Below are 14554 nucleotides of genomic sequence, written 5' to 3' on the forward strand. Positions count from 1 at the left end.
CCAGGAATGGCTCCTAAGGCGAGGGGGAGGGGCAGCTTTCGGGACGTTGAGGTGCCCTGCAAAATGTAGCACTGTGTCCTCTGAAAACACAACTGAGGTGGACTTTCTGCTCAAAAGCTGTGCAGCAGGATTGGTCATCTCTCTCTCGCCCCCATCTTTCGATCCCTGCAACTATCATCCTTCTCGCCTCTCGGCTTCTAAAGGCCTGTGTGTGCACGTTTCAAAGCTTCCAGCTACAACTCCTTCTTCCTGTGGCTGTCTAGGGAGGAAACTCAGGTTAGCACAGCCTCTCGCTTGCTCCATTAAACCTGCCTAGCTCAATGCAGCCATTTGCAAGTATGTCTTTCAACTGCAACCACTTAAATTTCTGTAACTGATCTCTGATCTGAGCAAAGTAACTTAAAGTAAATATGCTTCTTCCTTTGTTATCTATATCCTTTAACAAACTCAGGCTGCAATCCTAACTACACTTTCCTGAGAGTAAGCTCCATTCAACAAAATAGGACTTACTTCTGAGTAGACCTGGTTAGGATTGTGCCCTCAATCTTATTTTGAAAAGCTCAGTCTCGTGGTTACCAGTAGCCTAATTCTGAGGAACATTGAGGTTGTTTGCACCACTCACGCGTATCAGTGATCCCCAAACTGTGAGACACTGCTGAATTTGACCTCTCAATATTGCTGATTGCTACCAGTTCTAGTCAATTTGAGTTATTTTGTGTGTACATGAAGTGTGTGTATTTGTGAATGTGCAGTGTTGGCTACAGGTGTTTGAGGGAAAGGCAGCCTCCGCAGTAGAGCCAGTCTCTCATTGCCTCTTTTGCTGCTGTCTGTCACTTCCATGCTGCCAAAGTCTTTCCCATGTCATTCTGGATCAGGTGGTTTCTGGGTGGCTTTTGTCAGATCAGTAGTGTCGAAGGGAAACACAGCTTCAGTGATAGGCCCATTCATTCGAGGCCTGCCACAGGCTGTCAGTCCCACACTGTCAGGTGTTTGCACCTGACTATGCACTCTATGGGCTATGTCAGAATGCCAGATGCAAGGGAGGGCACCAGGATGCAGGTCTCCTGTTATCTGGTGTGCCCCCTGGGGCATTTGGAGGACCACTGTGAGATACAGGAAGCTGGACTAGACGGGCCTATGGCCTGATCCAGTGGGGCTGTTCTTATGTTCTTCTGTCTCTGCTGGAGAGAAGGTGGAGTACCTCAAGACATGAGGGATGCAAACATAATCATGCTGTACAAGAACAAAGGCGATAGGGGTGACTGCAACAACTACCGCGGCATCTCTCTCCTTAGCATTGTAGGAAAGCTGTTTGCCCGAGTTGCACTAAAGAGGCTCCAGGTACTTGCAGAGAGCGTCTATCCAGAATCGCAGTGCGGATTCCGAGCCAACAGGTCCACCACTGATATGGTATTCTCCCTTAGACAACTGCAGGAGAAATGCAGGGAACAACGACAGCCACTCTTTATAGCCTTCATAGATCTCACGAAGGCTTTCGACTTGGTCAGAAGGGACAGCCTCTTCAAGATTCTCCCCAAGATCGGATGTCCACCCCAGGCTCCTCAGCATCATCAGATCTTTCCACAAGGACATGAAGGGCACTGTTGTCTTCGATGGCTCCACATCAGACCCCTTTGACATCCGAAGCGGAGTGAAGCAGGGCTGTGTTCATGTACCAACCTTGTTTGGGATTTTCTTCACTGTCCTGCTGAAGCATGCCTTTGGAACTGCAACAGAAGGCATCTATCTCCGGACCAGATCAGACGGAAAGCTCTTCAACCTCTCCAGATTGAGAGCAAAGTCCAAAGTCCAGCTGAAATGTCCTCGTGACTTCCTCTTTGCCGAGGATGCAGCTGTCATTACCCACTCTGCCAAAGATCTCCAGCAGCTCATGGATCGTTTTAGCAAGGACTGCCAAGATTTTGGACTGACGATCAACCTTAAGAAAACACAGGTCATGGTTCAGGATGTGGACTCACCTCCCTGCATTACAATCTCTGTGCATGAACTGGAGGTTGTCCATGAGTTTGTAAACCTTGGCTCAACAATCTCCGACACTCTTTCTCTCGATACTGAGCTAAACAAACACATCAGTAAAGCAGCTACCACATTTTCCAGACTCACAAAGAGAGTCTGGTCCAACAAGAAGCTGACAGAACATACCAAGATCCAGGTCTACAGAGCTTGCGTCCCGAGTACACTTCTGTACTGCAGCGAGTCATGGACTCTTCGCCCACAACAGGAGAGGAAACTGAACGCTTTCCACATGTGCTACCTCCGACACATCCTCGGCATCACCTGGCAGGACAAAGTTCCAAACAACACAGTTCTGGAACGTGCTGGAATCCCTAGCATGTATGCACTGCTGAAACAGCGACGCCTGCGTTGGCTCTGTCATGTCGTGAGAATGGATGATGGCCGGATCCCAAAGGATCTCCTCTATGGAGAACTCGTGCAAGGAAAGCGCCCTACAGGTAGACCACAGCTGCGATACAAGGATATCTGCAAGAGGGATCTGAAGGCCTTAGGAGTGGACCTCAACTAGTGGGAAACTCTGGCCTCTGAGCGACCCGCTTGGAGGCAGGCTGTGCAGCATGGCCTTTCCCAGTTTGAAGAGACACTTGGCCAACAGGCTGAGGCAAAGAAGGAAGGCCCATAGCCAGGGAGACAGACCAGGGACAGACTGCACTTGTTCCCAGTATGGAAAGGAATGTCACTCCCAAATCGGCCTTTTCAGCCACACTAGACGCTGTTCCAGAACCACCATTCAGAGCGCGATACCATAGTCTTTCAAGACTGAAGGTTGCCAACTACTATGTTCTTATGTTCTCATGCACAGGCCTTTGTAAACTTGCTGGCTTCTGTATGTCAGGCCCTGGTTCTGTAGTATCAGAGGGAAATGCAGCCTTTGTGCACAGGCAGTCCATTTTGCTGTCCGCATCAAAGAAAGTGCCTTCATCCAAACAGTGCCATCTCACTGGGGGGCCCTGCAGTGGGTTCCCCTAGCACTCTACCTTCCCCCCTCAGTGAAACACTTTTTAGCAGTAGTTCCAAATAATATTCTTACAGTCAATTAACATAAGGGAAAACTTTTGAGATCCACACAGTTCACAGGCAGTGATGCTAGTCAGCAGGACCTAGCTCTGGGCGAATGGGGCAAATGCCCCAGGCATTGAGCCTGCACGCCTCTAGGACCATGTGGGAAGGCTCCTCTCAGGGAAGGCTACCTGAGTCTCCCGACACATTCAGAAACTGCACTTCCGGTTTTCCCCAGACCACAGGGAAGCCTCACAAGGTTTCCCCAGTGGGCTCTAAGGTCGTGTCAGGCTCCATTGCTCTACAAAGGTAGGGGGGTGGTTTCACGCACAGGGGGTGGAATCTTTTGCAAGGGGCCACTTTGCAGACCTTTACCCCAGGAGCAGGAGTACCCCAGTAGGGGGAGATCTGCCACTAAAGTTAGTGATAACAGCAGGGCTACTGTGTAATTCTGGGTTTGCAGATCATCCACTTAGGGAAAGGACTGCTCCATAACGCACTCACCAGGCATACCCTACAACCGCAGTCACCATGGGTGGGGGGGGAAGGAGGACACCTCAGTGCCTGTGCCTGCTGCTTGTCTAGACTGGGAAGCTGAAGTGAGCAATGGCCAAAGGTGATAGGCACTAGTTTGAATGGCTTTGAAATGGGGCCTATCCATGGAGGACAGGTCTATCAATGACTACTACTGCCATGCAGTGCCTTTGGCGGCTTCATGCGCTGTATGTTTCCAAATACATTTGCAGGGGAGCAACGGCATGTCTTCTCTCCGGCTTGTTGGATTCCCAGAGGCAGCTGGTGGACAACTGCAGGAAACACGGACTAAGACCTTTGGCCAGACTTTCCTTGTATTACGTGTTATGCCTGACGCTATAATCACCCCTTTGGTTACAGTGGCCTCTCTCTGTGCACGCACACTCATACGTGCAGGTGCTTGGGCTACTGATACTGTTCAATTGGTGTTGTTGGTCCGAAGACAGGCACCTCACAGTCAGAAGGACTTGGCTAGGCAGCTTCTGTCAAACGGAAAATAAATGGTGAGCATCTTCTCCTCAGACCTCCCTTCTGATTGCCTCTTCCAGACTCAAATGCTTCATGGTTTCCCCTCCAAATCCTCCTTGTTTTTCAGAAGTTTGCTCTCTCTCTCTCTCTCATCTGCTTCAACTCCTTGTCAGACTACAACTGCTTCTCTCCACCAGAAGTCTGTCATCACCATGGTTACAAGCATCTATCAGCATTTTCTCTTCACCATGGTAACCAGCCGCTATCAGCCAGCCGCTCACACTGTAGTTCCATCTCTTCCCAACTTGCTAGAAATGAGCAAACCTCTCTAGGTTCAATTTGGAAAGAAACTGGGTTATTTCCCCCCAAAACTCAGAAATAGTTTGGATCCTAATCTGAGAAAGCCAGACACTTGAGAAGGAGCTTGTTTTCACAGGAAGTCCCCTGGGAAATGTGGGGAGACAAGAAAGGCAAAATGGACATTTTTCCCCAATCCTTTTTCAAGGTGCACCTCTTAAAAGAACACTGGAAGCAGTGATAAGTCCCACTGGGGCTGCACAATGCAGAAGTACTGCAGTCTTTGTTGAGAGAATGCCTTTTCCTTTCTCTGGAGACGTGATCAACAATGGTTCTCTGATTTCTGAACAACAGTTTAAATGTTTGAAAACTTGAGCCATTTGCTGTTAATGCTGTCTTTCCTGTCCAAGCAAAATCATATTCTGCAGCCTTTCTTAATAGAACATACCATTCTTCATTTAAACAAATATGCTTGTGTACATCTGTAACGTCCATGGCGGGAGGAGGCCCCTGCCCTGGGGTCGATACCGAGTGCGGGGGCCTTACCCAGTCGAGGCGCGGTGGTCGGCGGTGAATTAACGCACGGGACACAGGTAGGGCAGCTTTACACAAGCGGTTTAATTGAGTCAACTTCTTTACATTCATGGGGGCTCATTACTTCATGGCCCCCTTCAGTCTAGGCTGACTGGTGTCGTCGTCGTCAGAGCGGCTCAGGCCCCGGGCCTTCCGGTTCTTTGGAGCTTGTAGTCCTGGCCTTCCGGCCCAAATCTCTCAGCCCTGCGCCCGGGCTCTGGAGGGCACTGCCCCGGCGGTCTGGGGTCAGGCTGGCTGGCCTTGGGAGGGCCCACGGTACCTTGCTGTTTGCTCCCTTCTCCCTTAGTCCCCCTGGGTTGTGGTTGGCATTGAGCATCCCTCTCAACAACCATCTTTCTCCAGGGTATGCTCTCTGGGTCTGGGCAGGCAGGCAGGTCTCTGCCCAGGCCTCCTCTCTCCAGAGATGCCCGTAGCCCCCTTTCTAAGGAGGCCTTTCTCCTTTCCCATTAGCCTGGGTCACCTTCTCCCACTGGCTTCCCTCTGGCCTTCCACCCCTCTGGAGAGGAGTGACCTCTCTCTTTCCTCTCCAGCTCCCTTATGAGGCTTACCTCAGGTCTGCCTAACCCCACCCTTCCGGCCCATGGGTCTTCCTGCTCCCAGCTGTTCCCTGTCCCTACTCCCGTGTAGGAGTCCTGCATGGGCCCCCAGTCCTGATGACACTCAGAGCTTACTCCCGAGTAGGCCTTGACTCCCGAGGAGTTCCCTGTGCCCAGGGAACTCCTGACCACTTGGGCTGGGTCCAGGTGACAATCCCAAGCCCTGTAGTAGAGAATGGCTCAGACTGTGGGCGCAATTTTGCCCTTCACTTGCACCAGACCAGGAGGGTCACAAATGTGCCATAAGGCACTGCTATGCTGACACACAGAGGCGCACTGGCCTGAGGAGGCTGGAACAAGCCTCTGCACCTTGCGTCGGCCCGGCTGGATCAATGCAAGGCTCTGAGGTAGGGAGGGAGGTGTTCCTGGTTGGGGGGAGGGTGGGCGGCCCCCGGGAGTGGGTGGAGAGCAGAAGGCAGGGCTGCGATCCAGCAGTTATACTGGATCACAACCCTTGTTCCTGGGGAGGTCGGAGCGGCTTGAAGCTGCTCCACTCTCCTTGGACTTGTGCCATCGCAGGAGGTGGTGCAAGTCAGAGGAGACCCATAGGGGCCAGGGCACTATGCCCAGAGGTAAGGGGAAAAGTTTCCCCTTGCTTCTGGCTGAGCTGCTTTTGGCCCCTATCCTGCACTGGATACAGCACAAGCCTCCTGCCTTACCTGTTCCAGCACAGGATAGGATTGTGCCCTGTGTTGTTGAAATTGACTTTGACTGTGTGCCCCAAACTGTCCTGCTGAGTTTTAAATAAGCCCATCAGTTGACCTGGATGGGAAAGATGATTTCCCACTAGTCCTAAGCACCAGCAGTTTTGCTATGAATGTCACTCTGTACCAGATGCAACCTCTTTAGCTCTCTTTTGAAATGACATTACCTAACAGGATTTTTTTTGCTGAGGACCCTCACGCATAGGGCCCAATCCTATCCAACATCCTAGCACCAATGCAGCCACAGTACAGCCTGGAAGTAAGGGAACAAATGCTCCCTTAGGTTGAAGCAGCCTCCATGACTGCCACACCACAGGAGCACACAGCATGTGCCCCATTGGCATGGCTGCCTCAGTGCGGGAAAGTTGAAGAGGATTGGTTCCTAAGAGGGCCATGTTGATCCCATAATTCTCAGTAACGACAGCAGACACAGGACCCAATCAATAGAGGAAGCTCTATGGAGACCCACTGCAGGACTTTTGTCATGTCTCCACAGCAACTTGGCACCTGTACTGTTACTTAAAATATCACAGGGAGGCAGGCTAAATGAGGGGCAAAAACCTTTAAGTCCTTAACATAGGGCAATTTATACACATATTCCAAGGCTTCCCACTCTTAAGCTCAAATCAACTCAAAGGGTTAAATCTGGAGTAACCATGTTTGGAATTCAGTCTTGCATGAGGCTTAACGCAGTTAAAGGGGTGCGAATCTTGACAAATTGGCAGTTAGCAATATTAGTCTCTCTCGCACAGTGTAAATGCTTCCTAAAACTTTCTATTTTTCTGAGATGTAAATTACAGAGTGCCAAATTATATTCTAAACATTCACCTTGGGAATGAGAGAAGCATCAGAAAGTGCTTGTCTGCTCTGAGTGGAATATTTAAATTTCTGGTTGCTATGCTCTTTGCAGAATTTGCTGCATTTGCTGACAGTTTGCTGAAAGAGAAAATCGATTGTGCTTCTACTAACAGAAGATACTGTAGAATAAAACACAATGCAGTGTTCCTTTCCTCTGTCTCTCCAAAGGTGAATGAATGCAAGGAGAAACTTGCCCAGCTCTTATTTTTTGGGATCCACAAATATGGATCACTTGAATGACTGGCATAAACAGAGGTGTTCAAAAATGGTGTTATTTACCTTTACTTCAGAAGTAAGCCCATTGTGTCCAATAAGACTTAAGGTGCAGTCCTAACCCCTTATGTCGGTGCTTTCCAGCTCTGGCATAGTGGTGCCAATGGGACGTGTGCTGCATAAGTCCCATTGTGCTGGCCCCCAACCATGTGTGTAAGCAGCCGCTCCCACTTGCTGTCATAGCCATTCAGGCAGTAGTGCAGTTGTTGCTGCCTGAATGGTTCCAAGGGCAAGTGGGAGGGGCTGCTTACACTTGCGGTTGGGTGCCAGCGCTTGCTTCCCATTTTGCACCCCTCCAGCTACACTACTGCCCACAAACAACTTATCAATATTGCTGACTAGTGTTTCTTACAGCCCAATGTTATGATGCTGTTATGGGGGCAGATCTCCTGATTAGCTACCGTAAGTGCTGCTTCAGTGTGCCACTGTTGTATGCAGAAGGATTGCTGATCCAAATGGCCAGAGAACCCATGTATATGCCAGAGGCCCACCCAGGCTGCACCAAAACAGGTAAGATGATTTTTTATTATTATTAATTTTTTAATTATTTTCCAAAATAAAAACAAACAACAAATATAAACAAACACATAACAAACAAAAACTCAATACACAACACACACACAAAAACACACCGTTGGAGGGTGCAGGCAATCATATATCAATATATCTAATCAATCAATACATATCTTCTAATCTTGTTCCTCTTCTAGTTTAACCTCTTAATATCATTTATCTATCATATCATATCCTGTATAATATATCATGTATACAATATATTCATCTCAATGCCCTGTCTTATACATCTACAACTTCATTTCCAACCAAGCATAAAATGGTCTCCATTGCTCTATCTGTGTTGGTTTACGCTGTTGATCCAAAATCTCTGTAAGCCTATCCATTTCCGCCACATTCATTATTTTCTCTATTAATTCATCTTTCGTTGGAATTTTAATATCTTTCCAGTATCTAGCATATAAAATCCTTGCAGCAGTTAATATCATAGTAACTAAATACACATCATTTTATTTATCTATAATATCTAAGGTGATATTAAGCAAAAATAACTCTGATTTCAGCGGTATCGTAAATCCAACAATCTCTTGTATTAGATTCCTTACCATTTTCCAGTATACTTGCATTTTTTTACATGTCCACCACATATAATAAAATGTCCCTTCTTCTCATTTACACTTCCAACAATTTTTTGATATGTTCTGATTCATTTTTACCACTTTTGCTGGTGTCATGTACCATCTATAAAACATTTTATATACATTTTCTTTGAAACTTGTTGCTCTAGTAAATTTTATATTATATTTCCAAATCTGTTCCCATTGGTCTAATGTAATATTATGGCCTATATTTTGCGCCCATTTTATCATACATACTTTTATTGTTTCTTCATGCATCTCAAAATCTAATAGGAACATATACATTCTTTTGATATATTTTTCTTTTGTTTCTAAGCATATTCTATCAAATGGCATCTGCTCTGAATAGAATCCTTCTTGTTTGTCTTTCCCAAATTTTGAATCAAGTTGCAAGCGAGTCCACCAATCCATCTCCACACCCTGTCTTAACAGCTCTTCTTTTGTCTTTAATTGCCCATCTTTCTTCAATAAACTTTCATATCTAAGCATTTTTGTTGTCTCAAATAAATTCGGCTGGGTACATGCTTCTAGCGGCGCCACCCATTGGGGGATTTTGGTGTACATCTGTCTTTGTATTTTAGCCCAGATCCATAATAAAGATTTCCTTAATATATGATTATTGAATCGCTTATATTTGTTTGCTTTTCCATACCAAACAAATGCATGCCATCCCCATTCAAGATCATGTCCTTCCAGTTTAAGTACTCTTTGATCTTCAAATATAATCCACTCTTTAATCCATAGTAGTGCTGCAGCCTTATAAAAACCATTCAGGAAGCCCCATGCCTCCTCTTAGTTTCACATCTTGCAAGGCCTTCATTTTAATTCTTGGTTTCTTTCCCTGCCAGATGAATTTCGAGAGAATTTGATTAATTTCTTTAAATATATCTTGCTTCAAAATTACAGGGATTGTTTGGAAAAGAAAGTTTATTTTAGGCAAAACATTCATTTTCACTGCAGCAACTCTTCCCATCAACAAAAGTTGCAATTCTTTCCATTTTGTTAAATCTCTTTTTATTTCTTCAATCAATTTCAAATAATTATCTTTCACTAATGTGCTTGTTTTCTTCGTTAACTGAATCCCTAAATATTTTTTTTCTTCTTTGAAATTTGTTAATTCCACCAATTTCTGTATTTTCTTTATTTGCACATTATTTGTTAAGATTTTTGTTTTCTTGACATTTATTTTCAGTCCTGTCACTTCAGTATATTCTCGCAACACATCTAACAAATTTTTGGCAGATTCTAATGGTTCTTCTATAATTGCCATAAGGTCATCCGCAAATGCCTGGATTTTAAATTCCTCACCTCTTATTTTTAATCCTTTAATCTCTTCTGTCTTTCTCACTTGATTCAAAATTATTTCCATAATCACTATAAATAATAATGGAGAAAGTGGACATCCCTGTCTTGTTCCTTTTTTCAATTTTTATCTCCTCTGAAAGCTCTCCATTTAACCTAATTCTAGCAATTTGATTTTTATATATAGCTTCAATCATAGCAATAAACAGAGTTCCTGCATCCATCATTTCAAATTGTAAAAACATCAAATTCCAGTTCACATTATCATATGCTTTTTGAAAATCGATAAAAAACATCGCCATTTGCTTATCAGGGTGCATTTCATAATATTCTAAAAAGTTCAATATCTTTCTCATATTATTGCTAATTTGTCTTCTTGGTCCTGCTTGGTCTTGATGAATAATGTTTATCAAAACTCTTTTTAATCTTGAAGCTAATATCGTTGCAAAAATTTTATAATCCACATTAAGTAGTGTGGTCTATAATTTTGAATCTCTTCTTGGTCAAGCCCTTCTTTATGTGTAACTGTAATAATTGCTTCCTTCCAAGTATCAGGAATTTTATCCTTTTGCTGTATTTCTTCTATCAGTTTTTTAAATGGTAACATCAACTCTTCTTCAAAACATTTATAAAATTCAGCTGCTAATCCATCGCTATCTGGCGATTTCTGTTTTTTTTGTTTGTTTGTTTAGCGATTGCTTCTGAAATCTCACTAACTGATATCGTTTGATTTAAACTTTCTTTTTGTTGCTGCAGCATCTTTAATTCATTATTTTTTTGTAAATAATTCTTTGAATAATGCTTGAGATCCCTTCTTCCATATATAATTTTTCATAATAATATCAATCATATCTTTTACATTCATAGTCTTTTTTCCATCTTTGTTCTTTAATGTGTCTATATAGGATTTCATTTTCGCTCTCTTTAATTTATAAGCCAACCATTTTCCAGTTTTATTGGCATTTTCAAAAAAGTTGTGTCTAGAAAAGTAAATTTCTTTGCTAGTTCTTCTGTCAATAAAATGTTCAATTTATGTTGTACCTCTCTCATTCTGTAGGGTTTTGCTGTAGGGTTTTGCTTTGCCAATAATTCTTGTCGTTTCAATTCTTTCTCTAATTCTACATATCTTTTCTCTCTTTCTTTTCTTTTTCTTGCACCTTCTCTTATTGACAATCCTCTAAAAACAGCTTTACTAGCATCCCAGACTGTGGTCATTGGTATATCAGGTGTAATATTAGCTCTAAAATAATGTTCTATTTCTTCTTTCAAACTTTTTAAATTTTTCATTTTTTAAACTATTAATATTCAATCTCCATTGAGATGGCTTTTGAAGAGTTTCGAATTTGCTCAGTACTGGGTTGTGATCTGATAGTATCTTTGGTAATATTTCCACTTCTACCAGATTTTTAGTCCATGCCTGTGGTATCCAAAGAGCATCAATCCTTGACCATGTCTGGTGTCTATTTGAATAAAAAGTATAGCCTTTAGTTTCTGGATATCTCGTTCTCCATGCATCTATCAGATACATCTCTTCCGCTAATTGTAAAAATGCTTTAGGAATTTGTGGTCTCCTTTTTTTCTTCTCTTTTACTTGCATCAATGTAGAATCCATTTGTCTATCAAAAACTGAATTAAAGTCTCCGACAATACAGCACTGTTCGCATTCTCTAATTCTTGGGTCTTTGTATAGCTTTACAAATCCTTACTTCACTTGCCAAGTCCTGTTCTTATCCTTGCAATGTCTTTTTAAATCCACTAGATGTCCCCGATGTTCTATTCTTCTTATTCTATTGTTTTGATTCTATTGCTTAGGTTTGTTGTTATATCAACTGCATTCCATTCCAGGAGATAGTTTCAGGAATTCAAAACAATGAAACCACTTTTGCAAAACAAAGAAATGCAGATCTCCAGCCCTCTCCACAGGCACTCCAAGATCTCCACAGGAAAACGAAACTGAGTGTTTCAAGCAAAGTTTATATTCCCAAACTGATTAATTTGTAATCCAACAAGTTTTAGATTTGTAGAGTTATGCTCTCATATTTCCATAACAAGCTTGGCAGGTCTCCTCCAAAGCTTCTTCTCACTCAAGCAAACAAATGAGCGGAGAAAGCCTCCCCCCTCTTCCTCTTCCCAGAGGGGGAAAACTTGCCCCTCCTCCTTCTTCCCTCTGGCAAAAGCTTAATCAGGCAGTCAATTAATCAATCAATGCCAGATATACACAACAGAACAACACTCACTTAGTTCTTCCAACATCCTTCCCTGCTTGGGGCCTTCAGCTTAGTGTCATCATGAATCCTCACCAACACCGATGTCTGGGTTCCCTTAGAGAAAAAACAGCCCCTGGCTGGGCCCTTCCTCTCCGAAACCATACACCATCTGTAGGATCAAATCTCTCCTGATCACAGATCCTTGGATCTCCTCAGACTCACGGTTCTTTTGGGAGGAAATAGCATGCTTTCCCAAGAGCTTTCAAGAGCTCAGAAAAGCACAGCCATTCAGTTGCAGGTAAGATGACTGTGGATGGTTTGGGGGAGGGAGTGGGAAGGGGTAAAAGCAGCAGCAGCAGCATATGCCAGGATCTTATGCTCTTTTTCTGCCCTGGATCTGACCCCTGAGTCTTGTTGGTTCTTATGCCTGGACTTATTACCTCTCCCAAGCTGTCTGGTTGTCCTCCCACCATCACTGGTGTAGCAGGTGTTCCATTACCTATGTTGCATCATGTAACCCGGCAGGGGATAGGATGGGGCCTTATAGGTGAAATATATACTGTTTAGCCCACTGTTTAATAAGACTTAGAGCCCAATTCTATGCATGTCTACTCAGAAGTAAGTCTCATTATAGTTAATGGTGCTTACTCCCAGGTAAATGTCGATCGGATTGCAGCCTTAAGCTGTAAACCCATCTTATTCACTGGAAACAACCTCTACTTATATGATTAATAGCCCAATCCTATCTGGGTCTTCTGCTGACGGAACTCCTCTTCCATTGATGAAAGGCCTGGGTTGCTGGTAGCAGCCACAGCAACAGTGCAAAAGCCGGGGCTGTCAGTCCTAGCAGTCCTGGGCACATGCCAACAGAGTGCCCAGCCCCCGCCAGAGCTGGTGGGTGCAGGAGGCAGGGCATTCTGAGGAGGGATCAGGTCAGGGATCAGGGCTAACAGGGGTGTGCCAAGGGCAGGCTGGGGTGGATATCTGTGGAAGCTGCACTGCCAATATCCTATGCCTCATTCCTACCTTGAGATGTCCCCCTTTCTGCATGTATAGTAAAGCTTTGTTTCAAAGTTAACTCCTTCTCACTGCTCTTATGAAGGAGCACTTTTATTTGAGATAGATGAGTAAAATAGCACATAATATTCAGTTTGTAACATGTCCAGTAAAACCTTGCCAGGATATTGCCTGAGGATCATTTCATACACCAAAATGTTGCATGCTATTAAGATAATTCAAAAAGCATTTTAAATGCTTTATAGGCCTCACATTTCACTGAAGACAAAGTGGATTTGTATGAAACAAAGATATTTTATGACTGATATGGAGGGGAGGTTTGCAGGTAGAATACATAGCAAGTTCTCTTTTTCATAAAATTTCCCTTGATGTTCATTTGTTAGTTTATACAAGGATCTGATTTTTTTTTAAAGTGGGTATTATTATTATTATTATTATTATTATTATTATTATTATTATTATTAAGAAAATCATATTAATCATATTAGCTTTTCACTGACAAACTTACTTATACCGTATATATATGCAACTCAGAGTCAAACAACCCAATTCTAACTAAATCCTTATGCAGTGGTGACATGGCACCAGCATAATTTCCACTGTATATGTGGTGGATTTCTGGCCACCACATGGAGTTCCCTGGGGTAAGGAAACATTAGTTTCCTTGCTCTGGAGCAGGGGTATCCAAACTTTTTGGCAGGAGGGCCACATCATTTCTCTGATACTGTATCAGGGGCTGGGGGGGGGAAGAATTAATTTACATTTCAAATTTGAATAAATTTACATAAATGACTATATTAGAGATGGACTTATATGAATGAATGAAGAACATAAGAACATAAGAACATAAGAACATAAGAACAGCCCCACTGGATCAGGCCATAGGCCCATCTAGTCCAGCTTCCTGTATCTCACAGCGGCCCACCAAATGCCCCAGGGAGCACACCAGATAACAAGAGACCTCATCCTGGTGCTCTCCCCTACATCTGGCATTCTGACTTAACCCATTCCTAAAATCAGGAGGTTGCGCATACACATCATGGCTTGTATCCCATAATGGATTTTTCCTCCAGAAACTCGTCCAATCCCCTTTTAAAGGCGTCTAGGCTAGACGCCAGCACCACATCCTGTGGCAAGGAGTTCCACAGACCGACCACGCGCTGAGTAAAGAAATATTTTCTTTTGTCTGTCCTAACCCGCCCAACACTCAATTTTAGTGGATGTCCCCTGGTTCTGGTATTATGTGAGAGTGTAAAGAGCATCTCCCTATCCACTCTGTCCATCCCCTGCATAATTTTGTATGTCCCAATCATGTCCCCCCTCAAGCGTCTCTTTTCTAGGCTGAAGAGGCCCAAACGCCGTAGCCTTTCCTCATAAGGAAGGTGCCCCAGCCCCGTAATCATCTTAGTCGCTCTCTTTTGCACCTTTTCCATTTCCACTATGTCTTTTTTGAGATGCGGCGACCAGAACTGGACACAATACTCCAGGTGTGGCCTTACCATAGATTTGTACAACGG

This window comes from Tiliqua scincoides, chromosome 2 (assembly GCF_035046505.1).
Source record: "Tiliqua scincoides isolate rTilSci1 chromosome 2, rTilSci1.hap2, whole genome shotgun sequence".
NCBI classification, from domain to species: Eukaryota; Metazoa; Chordata; class Lepidosauria; order Squamata; family Scincidae; genus Tiliqua; species Tiliqua scincoides.